This window comes from Montipora foliosa, chromosome 7 (genome assembly GCF_036669935.1).
Source record: "Montipora foliosa isolate CH-2021 chromosome 7, ASM3666993v2, whole genome shotgun sequence".
Lineage (NCBI taxonomy): Eukaryota > Metazoa > Cnidaria > Anthozoa > Scleractinia > Acroporidae > Montipora > Montipora foliosa.
Window position 1 is genome coordinate 36,466,232 of NC_090875.1, and position 15,000 is coordinate 36,481,231.

General features: G+C 41.4%; 1 pseudogene; it reads right to left on the reverse strand.

Moving 5' to 3' along the window:
• Positions 1 to 15,000, reverse strand: part of LOC138009451 (RING finger and CHY zinc finger domain-containing protein 1-like) — a 27,552-nt pseudogene that overhangs the window by 4,581 nt on the left and 7,971 nt on the right.

The window sequence follows — 15,000 nt, forward strand, 5'->3', positions numbered from 1 at the left end:
GTATGTTGACTGCAATCAGTCGAGAGGTCTGGGGCCGAGGACGCAGAATGTCTCTTGGTTTGCGTGGTCAAGAAGCGAAACATGACCTGGGTTTGAGTGCCGTTCAGGCCTGGATTTTTTTGTTCATGCTTCTAGTGATCTTTCAGGTATAAAATGATAGTCTACTGTAACCTGGAAATGGTCCCAAGGGTATCCACTTTAGAGAAAAAAGAACTGTGATGCTGAAACAGTGTTGCTGTCGAATAAGTTAAACACATAAATATGGTTCTATGAACTGAATTCTTAAATTATGTTGATCACAGTTGGGAGATCGAATCCTGCTGGGGTTTGGAGTATTAGGCTTTCTTGAACGACATTAGGGGATTGTGCAGTGGTTTTTAAGGCCAACTGAAAAGAGTGACACCATTAATGGGAATATGGTATACGTACATGTAACATGAAAGACAACTCAAAGAATGGGTTAGTAGCAGGACCAGCGTTTTGTGATTATTGGAATTCAGCGAGGGAAAGTCCCTTTCTGCTTCATGAAGTTACAGTAAACATGTGCTGTCTTCTACATAGAGTTTCAGAGTCTGGGTTAATGTGGAAAAATGCATGACGCTTTTAGCAACCACAATGTGTTACTTTTGATTTGGATTTTGCTGGCTAGGCCCTGTTTGTGTCTTAAATGTTGAAGTCTTTTCATAATCTAAATGTTCCTTCTGTTCAGTAAAAGAGGTGAACGCTGTTGACATAATTAAGCTGGCAACCAAAATTGGTAACAAAAAGTTTGATTGATGGACAGCAAAATTATCCTTACAACTTACCTTATTACAATCACGGCAGAGAATCTGTAACAAGAAAGTAGTATCGAGTATCATGACTAAGAAGACCTCTTCCCAATGCACACAGGTCAGTACTCTTGTATACAGTATGTACATCGTCTAAAGTTGGGCAGTTAAGTACATTTCCCACCAAGTATAAAAAAAGTTCCAAGACATGCATGCATGGTGGGAAAATGATCAAACCAAGATGGTGCATGGAAAGGTGGGAAAAAATATGAACATGAAAAGAGCACGAAGCAGAGGTGCAATGATGAGAAACAATAAATAACAATTATTCTTTAAAATCGAGGTGAATAGTGATAGAAGATTGCGATAATTGTTTTAGTATATACTCAGAAAGTGATCTCAGCAACATTTCCAGAAGAAAACAATCCAAAGTCGATTTAATTAACATATCACTCCATGCGTGGAAAAGGTCCAAGCGGCACAAAGCATGCACAAAGTGTTTACAGAAGCTTCAAACAAGGCAAATATAATAACCCTTCTTTAAAACGTCACAAACGGCAAATTGGTCATTTAACACCGTCTAAATCAGCAATTTAAATCGACAGTCTGCTTGTTAAAATATTTTCACTGTTCGATCAAAGTTTTACAGGTTTATTTTAAATAGAAATTGAAAGTGCAGTTGGTAAAGGATCCACATGAAATGGCGGCTCTAATTGAGGTGAGCGTTGATTTGTTGTAAAATGACCAGTTTGTTTCCTTGCAGCAATGTAAAACTTTATTAAACATTTTTGTAATTCCACGATTCAGTAACAAATTCGTTTTGCTGGGTGACCAGTCTTACAAAATAGAATTACTCCGACTGAAACAAATTGTTGGCGAGAAGAGGTTGTTTAATTTTCAGCAATAATTACCTGGAAAGACGAAGTCAAACACTGGTTGGCAACAGTATGAACTCTTCTCTTACCTTTGAAAACTTTCAGGCCAAATTTTGTGGCCCTCTTTGTATTTTGTAGCACAGCATCATCTTGTATTCTCAATATTTCCGATTCAGAAATGCTGGCGAGTTTACACCGGCCATTTCGTTTTGTTTGGATCACGCAATATTCACTCCGTAGGGAGTGAACAATGCTCAATTACTCCAAGATAGCGAACCAATCAGATTGCTTGAAACACCAAGATCACTGAGTGCGTATAAACTATTAATGTTCTTGGATGAATGAACTATCTCTTGATATCATGTTGCTTGCACTGTAAGCCATCCCCTCATGCCCTCCCCGTAAAAATGGAAAAAAAGCTCAAGACAGTATTTTACCTTGACATAAAAGTTATTATACTTCCGGCATCGGGGTTCGAGATATCTCGTTATCCAACATTCGCCAGGCACGACGCATATCAACCATTGATCTGTTACATATCGGGCAAGTATATCCCCTGGCAATCCGAGAATAACGTCAATTAATTCAATATGACATTCACTGTTGCTACCCTCTTGAACGATTATTATCTTCCAGTTTGGAAGCTTAAAAGGCAGCTGTTGCTTTCATTAACCTTATGTTTCTGTGTTAACTTATTGTCTTCATGTATCTATTTGGGACTTTAACATCTACAACGGAAACGTCGACGAAAACGCCCGGGGGGGGGGGGGGGGGATTAAGCCCAGAAAAATTGGGTCGGGGTGTGTGGCCCGCTTCCTAAAAGCCTTACCCTATTTAAGACCAAAATCTGCGATTTTCCGTACCCTATTTCAGACCTGACCAAAAACTTGATACCCTCTTTCACACCTATTTTCAAATCTATTCCAGCTGTTACACCGTGGCTTAATACTTTGAGAAGGGCTTTGTTGATGGTTTTATACTCTTCCGGCATCGGGGTGCGAGATATCTAGTTATCCTACATTCGCCAGGCACGACGCATGTTGATGTTATTGGATTGAGGCGTCGTTGTAGCTTTAGCCGTCGTCTTTTCTTAAACTCCCTATTATCGTACACCTTGTCATGTCCTCTTTCTATTTTTCTACTTTGAATTTTTTTTTAATTGGTCAAAGTTCTAGGCAATTTAAAACAACTTACCCAGATTCCAGTAAATTTGAAAAACAGGTACTGCAAAGGAAATGAATACACAGCTAGAGAAGTACTATTATGCAACGCATCCATGTAATTGCTAATATTTTAGAGGTTGCGAAATACTCCGGTGATCTTCAACAATTGCAGGGGTAGCTGACTTGCTGTGAGGCAATAGACAAATCGAACTCCACTGATTGGCAATACGTACACCACATTTAATTAAAGTTAAAAAATCTCAGGTCCTTGAGTTACAAAAAAACGTCAACTTGTAGAATCGACGATAATCTTACGATGTAGCGGTAGCAGCAGCAGCAGCAGTAGCAGTAGCAGCAGCAGCAGCAGTAGTAGTGGTAGTGGTAGTGGTAGTGGTAGTGGTAGTGGTAGTGGTAGTGGTAGTGGTAGTGGTAGTGGTAGTGGTAGTGGTAGTGGTAGTGGTAGTAGTAGTAGTAGTAGTAGTAGATTTGTAGCGACGAGTAGTGGTGAGTGGCAGATGAAGATGTATTTGTGGGTCCGAATTCGGTCGACGACTCAAACCAAAGATAGCCTGATAGGATATCCACTGACAGATAGCAAGTAGCAGATTTTACAATCGCTGAACAATAATAGCTGAGTATACCATAAGAGTGCATAGTTTTATAATACTGCGTACGTGAATAAAACTAAGGCGTTGTCCAAAAACGTACGCTCTACAGTTTCTAAACTCCCTCGCAAAACATGTAGTAGCTATCGATAAGCGTGAAACTGCAAATTCCTAAAGAGATTGTAATATCGAAGCACGTTTAACCTATTAACATACTATTGATACTCACTAGAAATTCGTGAGAAAGTAGGAAAGGGAAAATAGGCGTTTCAAAACTAACAATCTAATTGGTAAATCACAGAATGCCTCGTGCCAATGTCTTGTTTAGAGCTGTATGCCATGAGCCATGAGATATATGCGTGTATTCTAATAATATCATGTATCTTTTGACAAGACGATATTACACCTACAGTAATACATGTTCATAATCTATTGCACAGCATTATGAAAATATTAATAACTAATACCACAAAAAATTTTTTAGTACATAACCTTCACATCAAACTGTAATTTTCAAGTTTAACCTTTACAACTGCTGTAACAACCTCAGAAAAAAGAGTCAGGTTAAAAAACGTTATAGAGCGTTTTCACATGACGTCACGGCGGCCATGTTGGTGTTCCAAAACAAAGAAATGGCAGCATTGATGGTGTACCAAACTAGTCCTCCGGGAATTGAACAATATTTTACGCAACTACTTTCTTTCGTTTCAGTAATCAATATGGCTGCTGGTCACGTGGGTGAAAAAACGTTCCATACTGTGCACTGTAGGTACAGTACTGTATGGGCAAGAACAAAGAACAAGCTTAACACACCCCACTATATAGCCAAGAATGGTGTTCATTTGATTTCAGTACTTTTACACAATCTGCAGATTGCAGTCATAGACTATAATTTCATGTATCCATCAATTAAAGTTACAAAATAAATTTTGCAGTACCTGTGCAGCATAGTGACCACAAGGAGGTACGTGTGATGGTATGCTGGATGTGTGAATGTCCTGTGACAAAAATTACAGTAAACATCACCTACAGTCTTGTTCTGTATTGTTATGTAGTAATGGGCAGACTGGTCTTGTACTTCTGTATAATTAACAACGATTACCCGAATTTGCTTTGTTATGATTATTATTTATTGATTTTAAAGTTCTGCAGACCACTCAAAACACTTGTACTATTGATTCCCACAGAGCAAGCACTTTACCAGGTTCACTTTACCATTAGCTCTGTTACACCGTAGATAATTAGGGAGCTTAAGCACACGCTTTTTGAGCCGCGAACGGCAAAACCGGAGAGAGAAAAATTTACGCGCTGCCAGGACAGTGGTGTCCCGCGATTTTTATATTAATAATCTCTAATGGAGCGAAACAAGATACTCACTTAATGTAAATGTGGTTGTGCACAAAACCAGGGTACTATAAAAGGAAAAAAACAGCCTTCACTGGTCCGGTTGCCGTCCGCGTCTCAAAAATCGGGGCCTGGCGTTATAGCTCCTTCATAGCGGGGCTCACGGTGTCAACAAACCGCAAAGCCACGCCGGGAGTGCACAATCTGTAAGATTTTTTGGGAAATTCTATCGATGCGAGAAACTGTCGGTTACTGTATGCTCACCGTCTTTTTACCGACCTTACCCATCCGTCGCCACCCCCGTTACAGACTAGTCTACGGGTTTGAGGTGGGTTCATGCAAGAGACAGGCCTCTGGCTGGACGGGAGTGGTTCGGGGGGGGGAGATTTTCGTTGTAATTCTAGAGGAAGAGGGAGCTTAAGCACGCCCGTTTTTGAGACGCGGACGGCAACCTGGAAGTCATCTGTTTTACACTTTTAACTTTGTCTTCTACACAACCACATTTAATTGGCCTAAGTATCTTTTTCTCCATTACGTTGAGCTTAACCAATTCGAGTATAATAAACTACCCTCGGGGGGGAGTTGAACACGGGGTCACTGGTGGCCTTGGCTGGAGAAAAGAAATGTCCTCTTGCCGGTCTGCCGTCCGCTTCACCGAGATAAACGCGGGGGGAGCCGTTGCTGCTTGAGCTCCCCTAACTATTACACGGCGGCGGGAAAGCTTGAATTTTACTTGAGTCGTAAAAACAACATATTTTACAGAATGAGCGCTGAGGGTCCAGTAAAATCTTGCTTTAAACACGAGGTAAATTAAAAATTCATATCTTCAAGCCACTGGGTGTAATTTTCTTTTATTATACAGACCAGGAGCGTTTTAACTCATCACACAGAACAAAACAAAATCCCAAATAAAAGACTAATCCAAAGTGACCAAAAACACAAGGCTTTTTGGGTACCTGCAGAAAGATCCCTTATTCTCGATTGTACTTCAAACTGCTTTTGCAATGCAACATTCCTTTTAAAAAACACAGCAATGCAAAGGGTTGTGACGTTAATGCGAAAAATAGACCCATGCCTCTCACCTCACGCGGACACGGGTCCAAATTACTGCTAGTTTTGATAACTTTGCGCGTCTTGCATGGCAGATATAAAAAGCGAAATTTTGAAGAAAAATCGTTTCATTCAAAACAACGTTTGCTTTCGGGTGGGGAGATAAACATTGATGAACGCCGCACTTCACCGGATGCACACGTGGTTTATTAGCTCCCGTGATTTTGAGAGATTCTGAGAAAATTCTGTTATACTGTTGTATTAATTTTGATTATGAATTTGTCTTTCTTGTATCGGTGGCTCAGTTGCTGGGCACACGGCTGTCACGCGGGAGTGGAGTTTAACGCCGACCGGGAACCAACACGAAGGGTGTTTAAATAACTGAGGAGAAAGTATTGCCTTTGTAATTATATCTGTGCGAATGGTTAGACTTTCTAGTACTTCTCGGAGGAAGGACTATAGCCGGAGGGGTCCCGTCTCATAACCCTTGGGCATACATTCTGTGGACTGTTTAAAGCACCCACACAATATTCGAGAAGCAGTAGGGCACGGAGTTCCCGGGTTGTTGTGGTATGATCTATGGATATGGGGACGAAAGGTCTGTTCCTCTTCCCTGCAATCCATGAATTGTGGCAAATAAATTAAAAAACTATTCATAGCGACGGAATTAGGCCCGTTTCAAACGTGGAACTTTACAATGTGCCGAATCTAATGTAACTGAGAAAAATCTATTGTTTTCGTTCATTTGAATTAGATTCGGCACATGTAAAGTTCGACGTTTGAAACGGGCCCGAGTTCAGTCTTCTGAGTCTTGGTTAAGTCCAGATAGGCTCTTGTGTCAGGCTACAACGATCACAATGGCAGCCACTCAACCCGCAACTTTGGCGGGCATTATCACACGTTAGGATATTGAGATTTATGCCTACACGGTTGCCGAGAGGGAGCAAAGACGCGCTTGAATTTCTTCTCTTTGCAATCTTTCCTTCAAACAAATCGTCAATTTTTACTGGTATAACTTCAGGCGGATTTTGTGACCATGGAATTCATTAAATAATCAAGTTGACACCTGTAATGAGTAGGACACTACCAGTGACATTCCTGGCCCCAGTCGACCATGCCTGTTAATTGCTTGTGTGTCCATCTCAACACCTTCATGCTTCAAGTGACTTTAGTTTCCCCTTCTGCAATCGTCGGGTTTTCGGGATTAGAGCCTCTCCCGGTTGGTTTTACCGGTGTCGTGGATAATTGATCACTTCCGCAGGTTTTATGGGGTACGCCGTGGGTAAACCGATCATTTCTGCGTAAGAAAAACGTACTGATTTTCTTCCTCGTCAAAAATCACAAAAACCTCATTCTGCTAAAGCTGAAGGCAAAGTGTCAACAATTTCCTGCGTAAGAAGTACGTAATCTTCCGAAACGTCAACGCCCCATCACTTAGGAATAAAGTTGAGGTTTTAGTGGCTCCGGTAAGTGATACAGAAAATTGACGTGTGTTTTGTTTTTGTCGGTCCCGGGAAACATGGTTGCGAGATGAAGACTCCGTTGCCCTGGTAGCCTTATAGGCTCGATATCCGCCGCTCACTCGACTCTTCGGTATCCTATCCCCGAGAAGAGACGGCTGGACGCGTGAGCGATTCGGTGTATTCTGTGACGTCAAAGTCAAATATTAATTTCTGCTGAAGTTTAAAACTAGTTACGGGGAAATAGCAGTAGACATCCCAAAAATGCTGATTTTAACAAAACAGGAATTACATAACAATGCTTAAAACGTCTGTGCGGAAGTTCCCAGATGATTCGAGTGTGAGTTTGTGGTTAAATGATCAATGTGAGTTTGAATTCAACCGGCGAATCATTAAAAAAAAATCTTGGGCTGCTGCAAGCTCTCGGTCGGATTTATTGGCCCCCTCGTTTTGCCACCAATAAAAATAAGCAGGAATTTCAATTGATCTTGAGGAATTTTACTTAGCAAGGACTGAGGAGACAATTGCAATACGAAAATGATTTGACGAAAGCCGTACTTTTGATCCGCGGCCGCCAACGGAAAAATCAGTGAAGGGTTTCCGAACTCACGGCGGTTAGGAAAACGGAGACAATCCCCATTCTCCAGCTTCTCGAATCACTTTTCGTTGTCAAAAATCTTGGATGGGTCCTACCTTAAAAGCACTGTAAACCTCGAACCGCAGGGTCCAAGAATAGCTTCGCAGCCAATTAAATCTAATTTATGCCAGCAGACCGATTTGTCCAGGCGAGTTTTCTGATTGGCGGAGAGATGAACAATGGCCTCACCTCACGCGTACAGTCGTGATTTCGGGAGTGCGCCGCTGGCTAATTGTCCCGAAACAGCGGCTGGTAATCGAGCAGCATCGTAGCCTTAGCTTCTCTCGGATTATCCTTCAGGAACAATGTTCCCAGAACTGATGGTCGTAATGGTGGTGGGACTGGGGAATATTTGTGCGAGGGCAGGCATAAAATAATCGCTCTTAGCGATAGTCAACAACAACTGCCGTTTGGATCATACTGAGTGGAATATGTTGCCTGTGGGACGTTCTACAAAGTTTGTCATAGTATATTGTCCACCTTATTCAGAGAAACACCCTTTAAGCTACCAGTTTAGGTATGCAGGAATTCAGTGTTTTTCTCGAGACTGTTGGTGCTCTGTCCAGAGATGCGTTATCGCAGGAGATGCCAGTCTCCATATGGATGACCCACTGGCGGCGTGATGTTTGAAATTTTTTCTGACCTTTTTGAAACCTTTTAGTCTGAATCATGCAGGTTAACTTTGCAACTCACGTCTCTGGTAACTGTCTTGCCCCCATTACAGAGCTTAAGCACGCACGTTTTGCGACGCGGACGCCAACCGGAAGTGAGCTGTTTTTGCTCCTGTAAATGGCTTTACAACACAACACATTGAACAATTGCATGAAGATATTTTCCCCATTAGAGATGATTAGTATAAAAATCTGGGAGACCACCACTGCCCTGGCCAGCGAAAAATTTGCTTCCGGTTGCCGTCCACCTCTCAAAAAACGGCGAGTGCTATAAGCTCCCTATTAGGGAAGCTTAAGCACAGACGTTCGTGTGAAACCGGACAGTCGAATGTTTTTATTTTTTTGGCGTGGTTTTGCTCCTTACCACGGACAGGAGGAAAAGCTCCTGTTGATCACTGTGGCTTGACGGTTACAACCGCGATGACCTGAAAATGCTCCAAAAAGAGGGAAAAAATCAATATTTTCGGTTGCCGTCCGCCTCTCAAAAACGCATGTTGTTGCTTAAGCTCCATATTAGCACTCTGTCACCACGCCCTCAGTTGGTCTTTCTGAGCCTGTTTTTTGGGGTCGAGTGCTCGCTCGCCATTCCATCTGTTTGTGGGTTTTACGAGAGAGATAACATTTCGTAAAGTAATAAGGAGATTGACCATACAGCGTTTTCAGAATAAGAGTCATTGCTGAATTTCCAAGCTGGTCTAGCCATGTAACGTACCCCAGTGAGCTCGCCGTAGATCACGATCGCATTTTGAGCTCCATTCTCGCAGCGCCTTGCCCGTTACCGACGCAAGAACAATCGTAACTCGCCCTAGAGTACCCTGTTTTAAGGACGAGCTTAGAAACCTTGAAAGTCCACGTGGAGCAAGGAGGAAAAAAAAAACTGAGGGGGAAACGCAACCTTGATTCTGATAGCAGGGGCTTCTCGTGCAGCATGAAATCATTATTGCTTTTGCTTGCATGAAAGCGAAAAAAAGGCAACATTACGGCGATCTTATCGATGATTGTGCTGGAGACTCTGAGAAGCTCTTTGGTATAGTGAAATCTCTCTGCAATGAGCGCAAGGACGTACTTCCGCCACCTCGACAATCCACAAAAACTAGCTGATGAATTTGGAGCGTTTTCTATCGTAAAATTGCTGTCCCCAGAGTAGCTATTGCAAACTTTTCTATTCCTCGGCCCACACTGTCTGCTATTCCATCAACCCTCAAACGAAGCTTCCCCAACCATTTCTCGCCTTTCTCTGAAACCGAAACATGTGACATGTTCTCTTCATCTCTCCAAAGCTAGTTTTCAGTTGACCCAATACCCACGTGGTTGCTGAAGAAAGTCTAGCTACTCATTTACCTATCATCACCAGGATGATTAACGCGTATCTGGTCAGCGGTTGTGTTCCGGACAATTGGAAGATCACACTTATCATACCATACTAATAAAAAAAGCTTGGCCTCGAACTCGTACATGGAAATTTTCGCCCGGTTAGCAACCTTTCCTTATTTCTAAAATTGAGGAGAAGGCTGAAAAATACACAGGTATCGACCATGCTATAAGTATGCTCCCCGCCCCAGTAAACAGTCATCTTACGAAAACATCATCCCACGGAGACAGCTTTTACTTAAAGTACAGAAAACGACATTGCTTCTCAGCATGGACAGGCAGGAATGTCAGTTTGCTTGTCTAATTAGACCTCATTGCCAGCGGTTTGACACTGTAGACCACTGCAATCTTGGATAACTACTCGAAAGCGACTCGTCGCAATTTAGCGGCTGCCCTCTCTCTTTTTGAATCGTTCATGCAAAGGAGGAAGCAACGTGTAACCAACGAACAGGAACAATCACGAGACTTCTCTTTCCTTAGTGAAGTCAGTTCCACAAGGAAGCTGCATAGGACATTTATTATTCATAATGTACACTTCTAGGCTGTTTCACGTGGTAGAAATGCACCCGTTGTCGTGAAAGATCTTTCGCAGACGACACCCAGCTCTACGTGTTTCGTTTCGTCCTACGTCTCCAGTCTCTCAAGCACAAGCCATTCGAGCTATGCAGGAGTGCATTGTTGATGTCCGTACTTGGATGTGTCATAACATGCTGAAGCTTAACAACAGCAAAACGGAATTTCCGATCATCGGTTCACGTCAGCAACTCGCCAAAAATAAATGTTAACTCTGTTCAAGTTGGCGCTTCCGAGATTGTGTCACCCTCGTCTGTTCGCAATCTCCGGGGTTTGGTTTGATAAATGCGCACGTTGGGGTGGAAGGTCTGTAGTAAGGCCTTCTTCGGACTTTACAAGATCAGGCAAATAAGGAAATTTCTATCGGATGATGCCACCAAAACACACTGGTTCATGCATTCGTCACGTCTCACGTCGACTATTGCACCCCCCTACTTTATGGAGTGTCACAGTACCAACTTAACCGTTTACAGCGTGCCCTTAATGCTGCAGCGCGCGTCATCTGCCATCTCTCACGGTATTCTCATATCGCTCTTTGCGTTGTTCCAACTCCACTGGCTTCCCGTTGCCCTCGCAGATCAGATTTAAGATCGAGCTGTTGGTTTACAAAGCGCTTAAAGGAAGCTCTCCATCTTACATAACTGAGCTACTACACATCAAGCCTCCCGGGCCGCCACACATTATCAACACCTCCTCTTGGTCCCACGAGCTAAATGTAAAACATTTGGCGACCGTGCCTTTGCCGTGGCCGGACTAAGGGTCTGGAATATCTGCCACTAGCAATTTGTAATTCAGCAAACGTAGATACATTAAAAGCGAATTTGAAAACTTTTTTATTTAGGCAAGCATATCAACATTTTTTAATAGTTTTTGAATTTTTAGTTCTAGTCTATGTAAACAAGAAAGGTTATTCTACTTTTTATTAAATTATATGATATATGTAAAGCGCATTAGAATATTGCTATAACTTATAGCGCTATATAAATTCATTAACTTAAGGTAGGTTATCGTTGACTAAAAATATTTGAGTTTACCTCGTAGCATATTGGACAATCTGAACGTGAACTCTTTTCAACACACTGGAGAGTTTAACAAAAAAAAGATAAGTAATTATATTGGACAAATGAGCTTTAAGCGGGGAATGATTGTTCTTGCCTAAGTTTCATTTGAAATTCCTTAAGGAGGCTCGAAAGGGGACATTACTAAACAACAAAACACAGCGAAACGAAGCACCAAAACACCATGTATGACCCCACCATACATTGAATACTAACCGGCAAAGGTTGGATTTGAGATGAGAGACATATTTTCAAAAACATGCTGAATTTTAAATATTTTAGAGATTATTTCCAACATTATCAGGCAACGCTGCATGGGAAGATTTCACCGTCCTCTTTTTTCAAAAAAAGGCAATTTATGCTGATTTTAAGTCTCAAAGAAATGCCTTATATCATTGCCACGGTAATGGTATTTTGGAAGAAACTTTGACATAAGAAATCTATGATGGGTACACTCTGGCCAAATTTCGTCTTGATAAGATTACCCTAACTATATTTAAAAGCAGAATATAATTATTTTTTTGTGTCAAAAAAGGAGAAAGTTTTTTTTGAGTACGGCCTCCTAAAAAGCTTGTTGGAGGTCTTCCTGTGGAAGTATATAAATTATTACCCTTGCATTATTATTCCAATTCCAACCTCGTTCCCAGGGTCTCTCTTCTCTGCCTCCATTGTCTCAACGACAATGGAGGTAGAGAAGAGAGACCCAGGGAACGAGGTTGTTCCAATTCCTGACCTACAAACCTGAAAACTGTTTAATTAATAGCGTAACAAAGAGAAGAGAGAAGTCCTGGCATGGCTTGGCCATGGAAGGCTGGGGAAATATTGTCAGAAAACTCCTTTAAACTTGGCGAAAAAAACATGTTAATAATATTATTGAGGAAACCACATAAATTATACTGTACAGTATCCATTAATTTTTTTTTTTAAATCTAAGTAACTGCAATAAGATTGTGTGAATTTCTGGAATAATTATGATATTTTTTACAAAACTATGCATCCTACCTTGTGTGAATCTTTTAACTGAATTCCCAAACACATGTCGCATCTGGTGCAGTGGAAGAAATTTTCCTCTCCACCAACTCTGTCAGACAAAATGATACCTCAGTGTAAACAGATATTACAGCAAACTTAACAAAATCTTTGACCGGCGGGTTTGCGAAGTTCGTTGTAAATTCCAAAAGTTTGCCTGAACTTGGGAATTTCATTATATAGCTGTCAACCAAATAGCGAACTTTGAAAAAAAAGTCGGAATTAATCACGGCGGGAACGCAACACAGTTCACAGAAGTCCTCACCACTGCCCCACTCATGACAAAAATGCATTGTCTGCGCAAGTTGCTAAAACTGGGTAAGTCTATTTTCATTTTCAAGAGTCAGTGATTCCTGTGGAATAACGCTAAATTTCTTCAAGGAAATCAATATAAACCAAGTTGTTGCGTTAAGATGCGGCTAATCGATGTACGCAACGGGACATTTTCGGGCAAACAAACGTTATTCTCTACCAGTTTGTTTTGGATTTCACGGCTGTAAATGCTGGATTGGTAGTTTTACAAACTCCATATAAAAACATTGTAGAGCGAGTTTCAATCAAGTGTCGTAAAACCCAAAACCAAAGTAATTACTTTGGCCAATCAAAAAGGACGGAGACAAGTCAGTAAACCAATCAAAACACGAACTAATTACACGTAACCGACACAAAGCGCGGGAAAATGTGTGCACGCGCGAGCCACGATTGGTTTTGGTTTCCCTTCTGATTGGTTGAAAACATGGCGCAAGAACTTTGAACCAATCACTGAGTAAGTAGAGCGAGTTTCAATTGAGTGTCGTAAAATCATTACTTTGGCCAATCAAAAAGGACGGAGACAATCCAGACACCAATGAAAACTGGAAGTAATTACTCGTAGCCAACAGAAAGCGCGGGAAAATGTGCACGCGCGAGCCACGATTGGTTTTGGTTTCCCTTCGGATTGGTTGAAAAAAAGTGGCGCGAGAACTTTGATCCAATCATCATATAGTAAAGTAAAAACCAAAGCAATTTGCTAATTACTTTCGACACTCAATTGAAAACCGCTCTATTGACATCATCAGCACGTGCTGACCTAGTGTTATTTTCTCCTTTGTTGTCTTCGATATTTCCTTTGCAAACAAAAATATCACCAATTTTAGCAATGGTTGGTTTCTGAAGTCTCAGTTCTTGTCCTATTTGAGATGGTCCTTTCCATTCTTACCAGCTTTCAATATTTTTTTGCTGAACAAAACTTGGAATTGCCCTTCCTTGCAAAGTGAAGGCACCCACCCACCGAGAGCAAAGGAAAATTACTTCGCCACATTCCCACGAAGTTTGGCACAAAATTCCCAAGTTTGTTTCAAAGTTAGCCATTTAATTGACAGCCACGTAATGAAATTCCCAAGTTCAAAGCGAACTTTGGGAATTTACAACGAACATTGCAAATCACCAATCAAAACTCTTGTGAAATTCACCATAATGGTATAATAGAGTTTAGTATCACCCAACTAGTGGACTTATGAAAATCCTGCATTTTGATTGCCTACGCTACTAGAGGACTATTATTAATAGTCTACAAAAATTTGGTTTTATCAACGGAGTTGATAATGTAAATTGGCCACCGTACCGAGATATTCTAAAAGCTGACGTTTCGAGCGTTAGCCCTTCGTCAGAGCGAATCGCCGATTCGCTCTGACGAAGGGCTAACGCTCGAAACGTCAGCTTTTAGAATCTCTGTACAGTGGCCAATTTACATTATCAACTCCGTTGATAAAACCAATTTTTGTATACTACTTCCCCACCGACGCAGCACCACAGTTTCTTTAGAAACTACCCCTTCATTCATTTATTATTAATAGTCCTCGAGTAGCGAAAAAGCGTGACGATTTCTTTCGTTTTATTCCCAAATGATTATTTCTTGAACTTGCATTTGCTAACTTTATTATTGCCTTTTCTGTCCGACTAGTTGGGTGATACTAAAACAATTAGACCCTTCGCCCTCAAGGGCTACGGGTCTAATTGTTAATTAGCACATGTAAATAAGCGCAAGTAAATTTTTTCAAAGACGACCAAAATTGCAAGAGAAAAATCATGTGATTACTTATTAATAATATACATGAAAAAATTCGAGATGGTTAAGCAGAAGAAACGCACGCGTATCACGCAATCAGGGAAAATTGCGCCGTCAAGGGTGGGCGCTTGATTTGATGGAGTCAGATATGCCAATAGCTTGAAGCCTGTGCAACAATATTGAATGCGAAACAGTGTCAAAGTCTTTCTGGAAGTCTATAAACACCGCTCCCACAGAGAGACCATTATCTAACGCTAGTTTCCCACTCTCAGCCATAGATATGAGCATGCTGGTTAAGATTAACGGCGTTGGGTAATTTTTCGGCTAATTCTTACCCTACATTCACA